The sequence below is a fragment of the Chlamydotis macqueenii genome, chromosome 1 (genome assembly GCF_036417535.1).
Source record: "Chlamydotis macqueenii isolate bChlMac1 chromosome 1, bChlMac1.mat, whole genome shotgun sequence".
In the NCBI taxonomy this organism is placed as follows: Eukaryota; Metazoa; Chordata; class Aves; order Otidiformes; family Otididae; genus Chlamydotis; species Chlamydotis macqueenii.
The window spans coordinates 178,544,313-178,559,571 of record NC_141556.1 but is presented as its reverse complement, the minus strand read 5'-3'; the positions used below and the strand labels follow the sequence as shown (position 1 = coordinate 178,559,571).

Sequence of the window (15,259 nt, the reverse complement as noted above, 5' to 3'; positions counted from 1 at the left end):
GGGTGCGGAGTGGAAGGGAAACAAAGGCAATGTATTTCAGTAGGTTTAATGCAGATTATTTTGTGGGTGTAGGTAGAATTAGTCACCTACATATCGTAGGGTTCATAAGCAGCAGTACTGCAGAAAAATATTTTGAGAGTTTTTCCTATTTTGTTGTACACTATACAGACTATGTTGCAGTATCATGCTGTTGAATGGGGTACAGAAAGCAGCTATTCTGGTTATTCATCAAGTATGGTGTTTGTAAGAGACTTGAAAATGTTCTTTCACTGTGGTCAGTGCTGTAAGGCACTAGTGTCCAGTTTGGGTGCAGCACAGTATGGATGTTGTGTGAGGGGGGAGAAGGGAAGGGAGAAAAGGAGGTCAAGAGTAGAGAACTGGAAAACAGCATGATCTTTTAGAGAAAGGCTTAAAACAGTTGGAGTGGTTTATTTTAAAAAAAGAGAAGCCTAGAAAATTCAAGTCTTAAAATATTTAAAGGTTATACTCTCCTCTCAGAGCTGTCTGTAATTCTTAAGGGCAGTAATGATCAAGGTGTGGTCAAGGAATGTACACCTGACTTCTACATCTACTTTTGCACCTACCTGTACAAAATATATTTGAGTAAATTTATTGTGCTTGTAGGATTAATGTGTGAGCAATACTGAAAAGAAATATCATTGAGTAGAGAAATTACTGTATGTTTTATAGGCTAGCACATAAATCCCATATATGTGAGTGTGATAATACTGCAGTAACATGGAGAACAGTGTACTTTCAAGAAAATATATTTATATCATGGATCTTCTCTGTGAGAAGAATACTGTGAATTGCTCATTTAAAAGCTGTCTTGTCATATCTTGGCCGTAAAGCCCTGGAATCTTACATGCCCTCTTGCGTATCATTACGTGAGATCAGCTTACTTTTTTCTGCAGTCCTTCAGTTTGACAATAAGAACTGTTTGGATGCATGGGAAGAGAAACAAATAAAAATGAACCCTTCCGCTGTTAAAAGTGCTATGTATGCTTATTTTACAGCCTCAGTTACTTTAGGTAAGTGAGGAAACACATCATCCTCTTGGGTTAATTAAAAATATTGACAAATAATGGCTATACTTATAATGTCACTATTTGAAGATGAACAAGACAGATAGAGGCAGGCTAGAAAGGAGAGCATTTACAGAGATCCTTGCCTTCGTAACTGTCATTGATAAGGTGAAATTGCAAAACACGTAACAAGGTTTTGCAGCAGTTTTTATCCAGTGTTGATGATAAACTCAATTACTTTTCCAGTATTAGCTTTGAGACTCAGAAGACTGAAGTAAAAACACTGATTTTGATGATTAGGAAGTATTTCTAAACACAATTAATGGACTTCAGCAGTAACAAATACTTTAATGATTATTTTATAAGGGGAAAAATAGTATTTAACTCATGTTTGTATGTATGTTGGAACTGCTTTTCCTTTGTCTGAATTTTGGTATGGTTAATGGAATTTACTTTTTGATGCCATGCTTCATGTTTCAGGTTTTAAAATGTCTCTTTTTGTTTTAGCAGAGAACTAGTTGTTGTCTGATGGTAGATTTATTTTGTCTTTGTAGTGGAATGCCAGAAGCATCACAGCCTCACTTTGTACCTTGGAATAATAATTTAGCATAAACACTATAATTGCTGTATTTACCTTCACTTTATAAGCTGGAAAAACGTAGTTATAAATTACATGAATTTAGAAGGCAGTAACATCAGTTTGAATGCAGAAGAAAAAAAGAAGCAGTACTAAATTGATTTAAAAAAAATGAAATAACCAAGGTGATTCTGGAATTACATATTGACAAATATATGCTTATGAAGATGCAACCCAAAATTTGACAGCAAGATAATGATTTAAAATTCATGCTATTTTATGCACAATCAAGTCTTTTTAATGTAATTTTTTATGTTATCAGGTTACTGCTGGTGATACTTAATTACTCGGTAGCCTTACTATCATCCCTCTCCACATCCTAATTCTAATCCTACCTGTTTTTTGTGCCTATTTTGAAAGATTGGTTTCTGTCACGGAAGGGTTTATGGACTGGTCAGGTTTTTCAGTGCTGACTTACAATGAGAGCCATCAGAGGTGGTGATTTTAGAGGAGCTCTTTGTCACCAAACTGCAGACTTCTGTCATTTAGTCAACTAAATGGTGGTGGAATCTTAACTTTGGGTGGCCAATGGTGTTGGTAGGCTGGAATAAATTGCTATATTCTTGCCAAATATTGAGCAAAGTGACCTTAAAAAATCCAGCCAAATAAAATCTCTAAATATCAATTGCAAAATTGCATTCAGATTCTTAAAAGTGGTTATGTAACGCTTGGAACTTGTAGTTGTGACTGATTTGGAGGCGGGGGGGGGGGGAGGGAATCAATATCAGTAGTACAAAGACTCAATTGCCTACATTTATCTATGTGATAGTTTCGTACAGATCTGTTTCAGTATTGGAAGCATTATTGATTCTCAACTCCTTCCCAAGTCATTAGTTGATGAAAATACGTACTAAGTTCCTCTGCAGTAAATTACCACTTCATTAGTTGTGTTGTGTACACTCGTAGCTGGTCTTGGTTAATTCTTGTCTGGCTTTTTATAGAAATCTGAGCTCTGTAATCTGTTGTGTAATCAGTTTGGTTACGCAGAGGCCACTTATGTATCAACTGTTTGCCGTATGCCTTATAAATGTTAGTAAATTAGGACATCAAATTATAAAAGAACTGTAACATTTGAAAGCATTTGCCGTGAACCTGTGCTGAGGCAGCAGTATAAACAACATTTCATACTCTGAGACATGGAAAACCTACCATGTACAGTATTAGAAGTGTTCTGAACTGGGATTTGGTATCTTTATCTCTCTTTACCAGTATTAGTAACTGACTTTAAATTTCTCTTGTACTTAAATGTAAAATGTATTTGTTAATTAAGTTACTTGCTGAAGGATTACCAAATCCATTTATAGTAGCTAAATAGCTTTTGCTCCAAGGTATGAAAGAAAACAAACAAACAAAACAGTGACCTGAAGGGCCGAAAACAACATCTGTGAAATTGTGCTCTAATTCCAATTGAGTTTAAAATAATGGAAATGAGTTCTTGAAATAATAGAAAAGTTGATTTGAAGACATCCCTGAAAGTCATCTTAATTAAAGCTTTTGCTCCAAGAAGGACTCTAGCTCAGGTCAGCTGTAGCTTTGACTACTTATGTCTTGAAGAAGTACAAAGATGGGAGGTTCTGCAGCCACTCTGGGGAACCTGTTTCAGTGCTGCACTATGTGACCTGTGACAGAAGTCTGCCTTAAAGACTACACAACTTGTAATTTTCAGCTTTTATAACTGAAAGTTTTATGTACGGCAGCACTGTTGCTTAGTAATTCTGATTTGATTTGCATTGTTTTATAATGAGTCTTGTTTTGAAAACAGATCCTAGTGTTCTTTGTGCATTTTGGACTGCTACTGAGCTCTGAGTTAGTGTCCAGAAAATAACCGCATGACTTCATATTTTTCATGAATGATATCTAAGAGCTCCGAACTGTGCATGTTGCATTAGGGTTGTTTTCTTCTCCTTGTGGAGTACTTTGTGTTTATTAATGTTGAAATTCACCTGGCATCTTTTGCTATGGTCATGGAGGGCAGTGAGCTTCAGATTTTGGTGTCTTCTAGAACTATGTGTAATCATCACCATTTGCTACCTTGCTATCCCGTCCTTTGTCTTAATGTTTGTGGTATGCAGTGCAGACCAATGGACTATATCTACTGTTAACTCATCCTCTAGAAGAGGGAGTGTTGTATTCATATGCTTTGTTTCCCGTGTTTTAGTATGAGAGAAAGGGAGGTTCCTTCTTCTTGAAGTGCCTTAACAATTCAGTTTCTTTAAGAACCTTTGGTGAAGGATCTTACTAAAGCTATTTCAACAACAGTCTTTCCACTTCCTCCTCCCTGCCCCCTTCCCCCTCTGCTCATTTTCTTCGTCTTTCAGAGAAGTCTTGTGGGTAAGATCATCTGTGTGCCAGAAGTATTGTCTTCACTCAAAAAGTCACAGGGTTCACATGAGCCTAGAAATTCTAGTCTCTGTTACAGCTTGTATGAGTTTGCTCATAAGGCGCTGTATAACTCCTAGGATTTCATGTGATTGCTCCTTTTAAAAATACTGTATGATGTGTTAATATTTTCCATTCTTTTGGTAGAGGTGTTGATTTAAAGCGTGTCAGCAGTTTTGTATTTTGGCTCTTGTAGAACTCTTGGGTGAATACTTGCTGGCCCCATTGGGTTTTGTTGTTATTGCTGCATTTACTCGAAAACCTTTTATACTATAGTAGCAGTTTGAGAAACTTGCTTAGATATGTATTTCAGCAATAACTTTAGCTTGTAAACCTTCCAATATATCTGTTGTAGAGATTTAGTTTGGATATATCTTTTTTTTTTTCTTTTTTTTTAAAAAAAAAAGCTTAATACTCTAGCTTTTTCTTTCTTTATCAGTCCTTTTGCATCTCAGTCATTTATCAGCCTTGTCATCTGTCAGGTTTCTTGCATCTGCTTTGAAATGTCTTTATTGGAAGCTTTTATCAAATTAATCCTCCAGAATATTTTTGATCAGTCTTTCGACTTCTTTTTTTTTTTTTAATTTTTTTTTTTATTTGGTTGGTATAATTAACCTCCCCTTTTCCTTTGAAGCATGTCCATTAATTTTTTGGTTTTAAATATAAAATTTACTACCCCTTTACTGTTTTGCCTAAGCCGTGAGTAATAGTGGCCTTGGAATAAAGCTCTCTGGGAGTCGCAAAAACATGAAAACTTTTGTTTTGAGTTTTTTTTTTTTAAACATGAAATGATAATTACTCACAGCTTAAAAGTAGTTTTATAGTATTTTATCTAGTTTTTCTTCAGCTTTTGGCAGTTTTCTTGAACTTGATAGCAATTCATTTTCTCTGTCGAAAAGGTTCTGCATGTAACCTTCTACATAGTGGAGTGAGAGCTATACACATTTTTAATCTGCACAATAAAAAGACAGTCTGCAGCCACCAAAGCAGAGTAGAGTTCTCAGTTTGACTCAGACACCCCTAGCCCTGTTTCACTCACATGTATGTGCGTAATTTCTGTATCTACATTTCAGTGTGATTGATGATTACCTCTGGGTTATGGAACTTGGTTGGTTGCTTCCAGTAGAGAAAGTTATGCTCTGTGCCTCCTGTATTCCTGAAGGACTGAAGAAGTGGAAATACGGTCAAGGGCGAGACAGGCAAAAGTTCCTTCTAGACTGATGCTAAGCAGCTGGTGATTGCAGTCTTTTATTTGGGGAAAATTCTGTTCTCTTTCATCCTTTCAATCCACTTAATTCCGTACTTCCTAACAAGTGCTTCAGATTTTGACATCTTTCATATTAAAGACGTATACTTTGTCAGATAATTTTTGAATGTAAAGCACTTGTCTAAGTATTTATCAGTAGCTTTTGCAATTGTTTTAAAGCTGAAAATAATATGGTTGTTTACTTTTATTTATACAAGCTTTGAGGGTAGTTACCTTTGTATATACTGACAGTGCTGTTAATGCAATTTAAAAGTATATCACAAATAATACCTTAAAAGTGCAGCTGTACAATTTATTAAAACCTACCACATGCAGATCTGACAACATAATTTGTAGCTGTCCTTCAGTGATTTCTTACCCTGTTTACAGATGCCAATGAAGAGATGAGCATTAGAGCATTCAGTGCAGGCCATCTAATTTGAGCTTTTTGAAAGCATAAGGAAGTAGATTCAACAGCTGCACAGCCCTTTCAGAGAGTACCCTGCTTAGTCGTTTCTTGTCTATTCAAGTGAGGCTTCTCCACATGCATTTCCTTCTTTCCCGGTTGCTTGCTTAGAGAAGAACAGTGGGTGTCCCGAAACCAGCCTTTTGTAGAACTGTGTGATGAGACATTCTCTGATTTCTAGGATTTCTGACTCTCAGGGTTTTACAAGTGATTGTTTTATGTTTTTCTCTTCAGAACTAAGATTATAAAGGAAAGTTGATTCTAGTTTTTTAGTTTTGCTTACATAGTTTAGATGAACTGGTTGGTGAGTCAAGTATATTACATTTGGGAAAGAGCAAGCGTAGAATCTGGGGTTTTTGATGGTTTTGTATTATTGGAGATTGGTAACGTGGCTGTAACGGTGTTAAGTTTTAAGTTTGGTTCCTGCACAAAGTTTTTCTTAATTTTTCTGTTATGAAATGCTTGTGAAATATATGCTGCTAGTCGTATAGTATAGTTTTAAACCTTTTTTATGTTTTTAAAAAAATAAAATTGTATTTCCATCAGGAGGAATTCTATATTAAAAAAAAAAAAAGACTTGGAAGAAGCATATATCGCACTGCATATCACACTGTAGGAGGTACTACTATCAACACCTCACTAATGCAAGTGTTGAAATGTCTTAAAATCCATGTTCTCTGTGTAAGAACTTGATAAAGAGGATACTGAAAACTTGCTTTTGATACTTGATTTTTGGAACAGAGTAATTTCAGGGAGGCTGGAGGGGAAAAAAAACCCAATACATGTGCCAATAATTAAAAAGAGAAGAGTGGTGTGTGGGTCTAGGGAGGTGTAAGAGAGAATGATGGACTGTCAGGCTAACCTAATAATAGACTAATATTTCTTTTTGCATGTCAAATGTTTTAAAGAATAATTCTAAAACTATCACTGGTTACTGAAGCGTTTGTATAAAAATAGTCCTTGTCTTTTGGAAATGGATGAGAAACTAAGTTAGTAAAGGTGCCTAAAAAATCATGGCATAAATACAGACTTTGAAGCACTTAAAGTATTGCAGGGAGTGCTGAGGTGTCCTGTGCCTGTGGTGGCTCCTAGCAGAAACCTCCTCACCACCAACTCCTATCTCTGGACCTACTGACTCAGGTGTAAGGCAGCTCTCTTCTCTCCAGTATTGTTGCAGGAGAGGGGAAGAATGCTGCTTGTTAGAAAGAGCAGTTATGTCCCGACCCTGTGCCTCTGCGGTGTTGGTAGGAGGGAAAGGAGCTGGCTCTATGGCAAGATCAGAGAGGCTGGGTGGGGAACAGGAGGTTTCTGAAGGAGCAGTACAGTGGACGTTTGCATTGGACCTCACCATCGGATGCTGTACTATAGTTTCTACAATGAAATGATTTTTGTAGTGTTTGGCCTTTAGGACTGTAATGCTCCTAAATTATTGGTCTTTATCTCATTCCTACTGAAAGTTTAAGGAAGTTTAAGGTTGAAGTAACCTAGGAAGAAGGTAATGGATTGGTTCTAATGTTTAAAGCACTGCACTTCTCTTTTTTTTTGTTTTTTTTTTGTTTTTTGTTTTTCTTTTCTTTTCTTTTCTTTTCCTGCCTTGGCTCCGAGCATTTGCTATGCTTTCCTTAGGTCATGATTTCACTGACGAAATAGATTTTACTGCTAGATAGTTAGGGGCAGGAATGACAGACATTCTGCTTTTACTATGTAATGTAAAAAAACACCTTTTTTTTGTGTGTGTGTGTGTGTTTGTCCTAAAAATATATTTGTTTTCTTAGCTGGTATTTTTATTGAAAGTCAAATGTCAGAGACATTTGAGAGAGGTTTATACCTTAATTTCTGTCAGCTAAATGTATGAGAACTTGAGCTTGGGAATGCATATTTTATGAATTCCTTACTGGGATTTCAACTTGCCTTGGGTTGGAGAATGCACTTAAGGAAGTGGTGTATTCCCAGGGGTGAAAAGTTAGGTAGTTGGGATGCAAGTTTAACTGCCCAGGCAACTGAGGTGCTGTAGTGGCTGTGCACCAGTTTTAGGAATGTCAGTAATATTTTAAAGATAGATTAAGTACCTGAGTGTCTGTTCGTCTGAATGCTTCCCTAGTTGCAACCAGCGTTTTGTAATTCTGTGTACTTTCTGGGTGGTGCAAATAGGTTTTTGCTAGCATAATTCCACTTAAAACATAGTGGATTTTTAATAGTGATACAATACAGTACATTCTGTTATTTTAACACTTTGGTTTTGCGTCTTTGAGGCATGAAATAGGGAAACAGTTTAGATTAAGTTCCTGTAAAGCAATTGTAAAACTGATTTGACCGTACTAGAAAGAATGGCTACAGATGGCTCACTGTCAAAATCTGAGGCTACATGAAGGCGTCTTCTAGGTCAAGTTTATTTGATATTGTCATTAAACACCTGGATGATGGAGCATGAAGTACTAAGTTTAGACACAAGATAAAGCTCCTTAGGGATGCGAAACTGGGAGTCCTTAGGGTCAGAGTTCAAAGTGATGTTAACAAATTGGAGCAGTGATAGAACAAAAATACACATGGCTAGCAATAATCGTTGGTATAAGTACAAGATGTGGAGGAAGATATACCAGATGCACAAGACTCAGAGCAAGATGTATAAGATACAGGAAACAAATCTTTAAATGTGATAGCGAAAAGGAAAGACACTTTCTCCATAGATGGGCAGCAAGGTTAGACGTTAGGAAAAACTTCACTTGTCTGAGTGTGAGAATTAGTAGTAAAATTGCCAACAATGCCACTGAATCTACATTTGCCATTCCTAACAGATATTTGCCTTGTGAATAAGGGAAGAGTTTGCCCTAGTTTTGGCAGGGCTTTTGAATGTTTCTAAAATCTTCTCTGTTCTTTCTCACCCTTAAGTTCCATTTTATGTTGTCCGGTAGTTTGTAATACTACATTTTTCGTTAAATGAAAAGCTCAGAAGTTGAAAGGAAGAACAATGTCAGTTGCCTTCCCAGTATTGTTATGCAGGTTTTAATGTATGAAGAAACCTTCTTTAAAATCTCATTTTTGTATTTAGCTTAATAATATTTTAAATTGTGTTGTGTTTTTTTTTTTAAACAGCTTTGATGATAGCCCCTCAGTAAAATTTGTAGCATTGCAATGTAATTCCTTTATACAACTGAAATTCATCAGAACATTTTGAAACCCTATTAAGAGTACTCCAAGTTTTAAAAATAGCTAATATAGGCGATAAGGTTCTTCTGTTATGGAACAATACTGGCACCCAGTGGTGGTCTTGTACTAGTGCATTCTTTGAAGTTGCACTTTGCTTCATTGTTAGAATAGTTCTTTCTCCTTTTGTGGTGTTACAAGAAACTTGAAAGCTCTGCGATTTTTTTTTTTCCTTTAAAACTTTATCTTCTGTATGGCATGACTGTATAAATCAGCTTTCTTAGCCAAGTAATAGGAACAACGTTCTGGTTTCTGCATACACGCATTGAAAATAGCTATATAAAATTACTCTAAAGCATCAACATTGTTTCATGTGTCTGGCACTGAATTACAAGAAGTACTGTTAGCACTGTTTGTGTTTTCTGCTAATATCACAGTGATTCTGTGAAGAGTTGTGAATCTGAAATATGTAAATTTGATGGAGAATATTAATAATTTTCATTATTTACTTCTTTACTTAAAGCTGCTTTTTAATAAAGTGTTAATTGTAGAGATGATAGGAGAAAATTACAGAAGAATCATAGAAAAATGTAATATGGGATGGAAGATTGAAGATTTGTGTTTGTGCATGAACTGTTAATTACAAATGGAGAAGACATGCTTTTCAAGACAGCTGTTTGTGAAAAGTAAATATTTTTAGGAAACTTGTTTATCTGGTGGGTTTAATTCTAGAATAAAACTCTTATTTTAAACCTTTGAAAGTGTGTGTATGTGTGCTGGTTTGTCTGGAGACTAAGTATTTGATCCAGCAGTATGGAGCAGACAAGCAAAAATGCATCTTCCTTTGATACCGCTGATTTCTTCAGTGTTTCAAACATAGCTGGTAATAGTTTAGCAGTACAGAAATCTGTCTATTGAGACCATGTCAGTTATTATCTGTTCTGGATGAGGTAAAGATAAAGATAAAATGATAAGTAGATTCGCGGGCGAAATTGGTGCTACAGAGTTTCAGCCTTTAGCAATGGGAAATACTGAAAAGGAGAATGTACGTACCTGTAATGTGCAAAAGTGGGTTATTAAATTGATACCATACTTGATGTGAAAGAGTAGTGGGAAAACAGCTCTGCCTGTCACTGATTTCGTATGTTTTTCTGTGTATTACTAAGGAAGAATTACAGAAATCTCTTTTTCATAGGAGCTTATTTAGAACATTTTGACAGAAAAATTGCAGATTCGGATTTATATGTGAGTGGTTCACATAGGAAATGCTGATTCATTACTAATGGCTTTGTTTTAATAATTCATTTGAAGGTAAGGTAAGAATCTAGGTACTTTCTGGGAGATGTTCTTCTGACAAAAGCTGTTGCTAAGAGGATTGTACTGCTACATGTCTCAGATGAGCGGAGCTGAGAGCAGGGGGAGGAATAGGTGAGATATCCCTCAGGTTTCAGCAAGCATAATGTGTAGGAATTGCAGCAGAAGCATTTATTTTCCTCTCTCAAGAGGATGCTCCACAAATAACCATCTCAATGGTTTGCAGCAGCTTTGTACCCATTTGGTTGTAAACTGATTTTTATTTCTTTTTTTTTAATTTGTATTAATGTTCCAAGGCCACAAAATCCCTGCGTGACTCGTGCAGCATTACTTGCTGTAATTCCTTTGAAATCAATTGAATTGTCTGCATTACTTCAATTTATAACTTCTGAGATTGTTTTAAAACATGTGCAAGAAAGAAATCTAACCAGTACCTTTTTTCTTGGAAACCAAAGGTGCTTACAATTATGTTATTCTAGTTACCAGTCCTTGTATAGGAAAGTTCAGTATGATTTTGTGTGTATGTGTTGAAGTTTTTTGCAGTGATTTAAAGCATTTTTTTTTTTTTAAATTTCCTTGAAAATATAAATACCTCTTCAGGATGCTTAAGGTTTTGCTGGATAAAGCTTGTTGTGGTTTATCCCTGCTGAACAGCTAAAATACCTCACAGGCTCACTCACTTCCCTCTCACTGCCTCCTGCAGTGGGATGGGAAGGAGAATCAGGAAAGAGAAGGCAAATAACTCATGGGCTGAGATAAAAACAGGCTCCCCTCAGCACCCTCCTCACTTATATACTGAGCATGATGTTACATGGGATGGACTAGCCCTTTGGCCAATTTGGGTAAACTATCCCAGCTGTTGGCTAATTAGTAAACCATCCCAGCTGTGTCCCCCAGACACAGGGGCCACCAGTTACAGTTCCTCTCCCAACTCAGGTGAAAGTTAACTCTATCCTAGCCAGAACCAGGACAAGCCAAAAATTAAGCTGCCAGTTAGAATCATAGAATCGTTGGCGTTGGGAGGGACCTTCAAAGGTCATCTAGTCCAAGCCCCCTGCAAGGAGCAGGGACATCTTCAAACGGATTTGGTTGCTCAGAGCTCTGTCCATCCTGGCCTTGAATGTCTCCAGAGATGGGGCATCCACCACCTCTCTGGGCAACCTGTTTCAGTGTTCCACCACCCTCAGTGTAAAAAGTTTTTCCTTATATCAAATCTGTATCTGCTTCCTTCTATTTAGTTACTTCCTTTTAAGTCTTTCAGGCTCCTCTTCCAGGGTAATTTCTGCATTGTATGTTAAGCAAATAATTTGTCTTGTTGCTGTTAGTGTAAGATGTCAGTGGTCAGCTACTGGCTAACCTTTCTTAGAGAGCTTTGTGGAGCTTGGCTGCTTCTCACCCATTTGTTTTACCATATATTTATTTGCTCCTTTACCTTAAGCGAAAGTGCGTCATTCTGAAATCTTTGTTTATGGGAAGGACAAAGAGAAACTTCTTCATTGTGGCAGCAGCATTTCTGTGCCAGGTTATTCCCCCTGCCTTTTTAAAGAAAAGGTGGGGACCGCTTGGGATGGGGGATATGGAGAGCAAGAATTGATGAGGACACTGCTTGTGCAGCACTGCCAGATAGCTCTTGGGGACTGGGAGGTCGTGAGCTGCTTCAAGCGGTGTGGTCTGGTTCCTGGGTAGTTTAGATTTGCTTCGTACCCTTTGTCAGTAGGAAATGTGTTGGGTTAATGTAATAGGATCACACTGTGGTTCACCTTTCATTATCTAAGGTTGTAATACTTTGCAAAATGGGCGGAACCGGTAATGCAGATGTTGTGAGGCACTCGAATTAATGTAATAGAGACACAGAGTTGCAGGCTGTTCTCTGACGCCAGAGGAGTTTTTGCTGTCTCTGGTTTTGTTTAGGGTCAGATTTTTTTTTTTTTTCCTTCATCTAATACAGAGAACAAAAAGATTCAGTGGCCTTATGCTGTGAAGGTCCTACCTTCAACATATCACATGCTCGTATTAAGAGCAGATAGAAAAGGGGACTCTGTTTCCTTCAGAGCCTAGAAAAAGAGTTTCAGGCTTAATCATCCATATGTTGTGGGAGGAAAGATTAAGCCAACTGAAAAGTTAATTTTGCCTGTTGTACCTCCCTTTTCCTACTGGAGAGATTTAGATTTATGTTTTTCTGTATAAGCGCACATATTTAAAACCAAAAATTCCCTAAAAATACTGATTTTTAATTTTTTTTTTGGTCCTTAAGTAATCTGCAAGCCTGTAGTGGGAAATACTTAAAACTGAAAGTTAAATAATTCTTATAGGAGACTGTACAGATAATGAGGAGAAAATAAAATAATTTATTTTAAATAACTTTCTGTAGGGTTGTAAAGAAAATCTAAGCATGTACTTGGAGTACTCATTGCTGTATAAAGTAGTCTGTATAAGAGTGTTATTAGGGAGTGTTATTGGAAAAGACTGACTTGATATACACTAGTTCCAAGGTTCTATTAAGGAAGGAGAAGCCTGTGCTTTGGCGAAGTCTAGTGTACAGTGTTTCCTGATTGTTGTTTGTTCCCTGACAAATTCCTACCCGTTTCTGATGAAATCTGCACTTTTATGTCCTGTTGCACGGAGACAACACCTGATGCATTACTGGAAGGCTCTGCTAATTTTGTTTTTTTTCTCTCTGCTGAAGTTCTTCAGCATAGTTTTTCTGAAATAGTTGTTGATTTTTTTTTTTTTCTTGAAAGTAATTTTGATCCTGATCTTATGCATTTTAAGTAATTTATGCTTTTATGTAATAAACATCTATAAAAAACAAACCAACCTCAAACTATAAAATATCCCCCCCAATTTGATGTTCACAGATTTTGCTTTTTTTGAAGACTATTTTAGTAACCGTCTTAATCGATCTTTTGCTGAAAAGTCTTAGCATTTGCTTAAATCAAACTAACAGATGTCCCCAGTGACGTTTCATGATTGGTGCCTCTGTTAGGTTGGTAGAGATTTCAGTGAGGTGGGCAATGTTTCTGCTAAGTACTGTTGCTTAAATTAGCACAAATCAAAAATTAATAGTCTTTTTCAGTGGATTTCTCTTTATCCTTCTGTCCCAAAAAACCCTCCCAAGTAATGGGACAAACTAAACAGAAAATGTATATATAAATTTATATATAAAAAGTTTACAAACTGAGTATTTTGACTAAAGCAGATTGGGATTTTAACAGCTGTGATTCAGTCTCACCTTTGAAGTGAGAAGGTAAAACATGGCTCAGCAGTAAATCTTGTAATAGCAGAGTTAATCTTGTTCTATATAGGCAAAATTTAATTCTAGGTCAGATTGTTGTTTGTTTATTCTCTAAAACAATTTTTTTTTTCTTCCTAGAAAAGGGTACTGTTTACATCGTAATACTAGGCTAAGTAACTCTGTAAGAGAACTGCTAGCTGCAGGAGTGAATGCTCCTAACTTAAATTACTTCATTTACGTTCGGAAGAGAAGAGGGAAGAATCTTTCCATGACTTCCCAACAGTCTAAAACTCAGCTTATGGATTTTGTACTCCCCCTAACGCCTAGTGTTGAACTCCCATTCAGTTTTATGCTGAAGGTGACAGAAGGTAAACGTACAGATCTTACGATATTGTTCTTTCTAGGAAGTGTGTTGGTGTAATTAAACCACAGTTGAATCCTCAAGAGTAGGATAGTGCCTGTAAAATGTGTCTGTTCTAGTTTCTTCTAGCATAGAGTGGGAATGCTGTTCTACTTTATCTTCTGACTCCAGCTAACGAGATCTACTAATTGACAATAGTTACCTGAATCTTCACAGATCATAGTACGTGAGCTCAGAGTTGCTTAGCTGGGAAATCCTGCATTCCTATGCCAGCTGCCAAATCTTGCCACCTTACTCTTCACAAGCGTCTGCTTTTCATATGAAAAAATGGGATGGTTTCTTTTTATGTTTTAATATGCGGTTTTTTTTTTTTTTTTTTCTTTCCCCATTCAGTGCATCTGGATTTGGGGTTGATTTGGTTTTGTGTTTCTTTTTTTGGTGATAGTTGTCTAGTCCCTTAGGATTTGCTAGATGACAGTGTCTGACTTGAACAGTTAGATCTCATCAAGTGTCTGCATTAGAGCACAACTGGGATCATTAATTAGTCTGGGAACACTGTCAGGGCTGGAGAGGGTGATGTTAATGTTATCTGGGCTAGAATCAAAAAGGCCTATCAAGTGTACTTTGCTTCAAATGCTTTGCCTTGTTTATATGTTACACTGTAGAAGTTATTTTCTTTAAAAAGAAGTATTTATTGAGGCATTCAGGAATATTTATTTTTAATATTTCTTAATGTATATTAAGCTTTCTTAAATCATTCTTTTATTGTTTGGGGAATGGTGATTTTTTGGTAGGTGGTTATTTACATGTTATTTGGGTAAGTACTGTGTTTCAGACTGAGTATCCAGCAAACATCAATTATTTAATGATTACTGTGGTGTATTTAAATAAAATGAAGAGCTGTGCAGAGAAGGCAGACTGCCAGCTACATAAAAATGAAAACTGGAGCTTTGAATAGGAAATACCAGATAGAATGAATAACAAATGTCAATTTCTGACCACTCAAGTTAAAATTTATCTTTCTTTAAGTGTGTTTGGAGGTTAGAATAGGTCAGCCCTTTTGAACTGATTATCTGAATCAATTTAAAACCACAATGAGAGGCACAAATGCCATTTCCAAATGTGATGGTGGAGGAGATTTTCTAATTTCATTTGAACTTTTTCCACCATATTTGACTACTGATACACTGTAATGCGCTTCCATTGTTATCAGTTTATTTCTAGCCCAGGCAAGGACAAATACATTTCATAGGATGGCAGTGTTAACATGCCCCAGCCCTTGAGGGCTTAACTGTACAGTCTTGCTCTTTAGAAACAGATGTCGTTGTGTTTTGTGTGGCTGGAGGTTTTTAATTTTGTGGTGTTTTGTTTTTTCCTCGTAAGTGTGTGAGTGAAAGCATGCCATTTACATCAAGTAAAGCCCAAATGGTGGTTTTTGAATCCAGGTTCCTA

The 15,259-nt window shown here is 36.6% G+C and overlaps 1 protein-coding gene across 2 annotated transcripts in view; it reads left to right on the top strand.

Annotated features, from left to right (window-relative positions):
• Positions 1–15,259, top strand: part of TDRD3 (tudor domain containing 3) — a 105,637-nt gene that overhangs the window by 29,514 nt on the left and 60,864 nt on the right. The gene's annotated exons all lie outside the window — the stretch shown is intronic.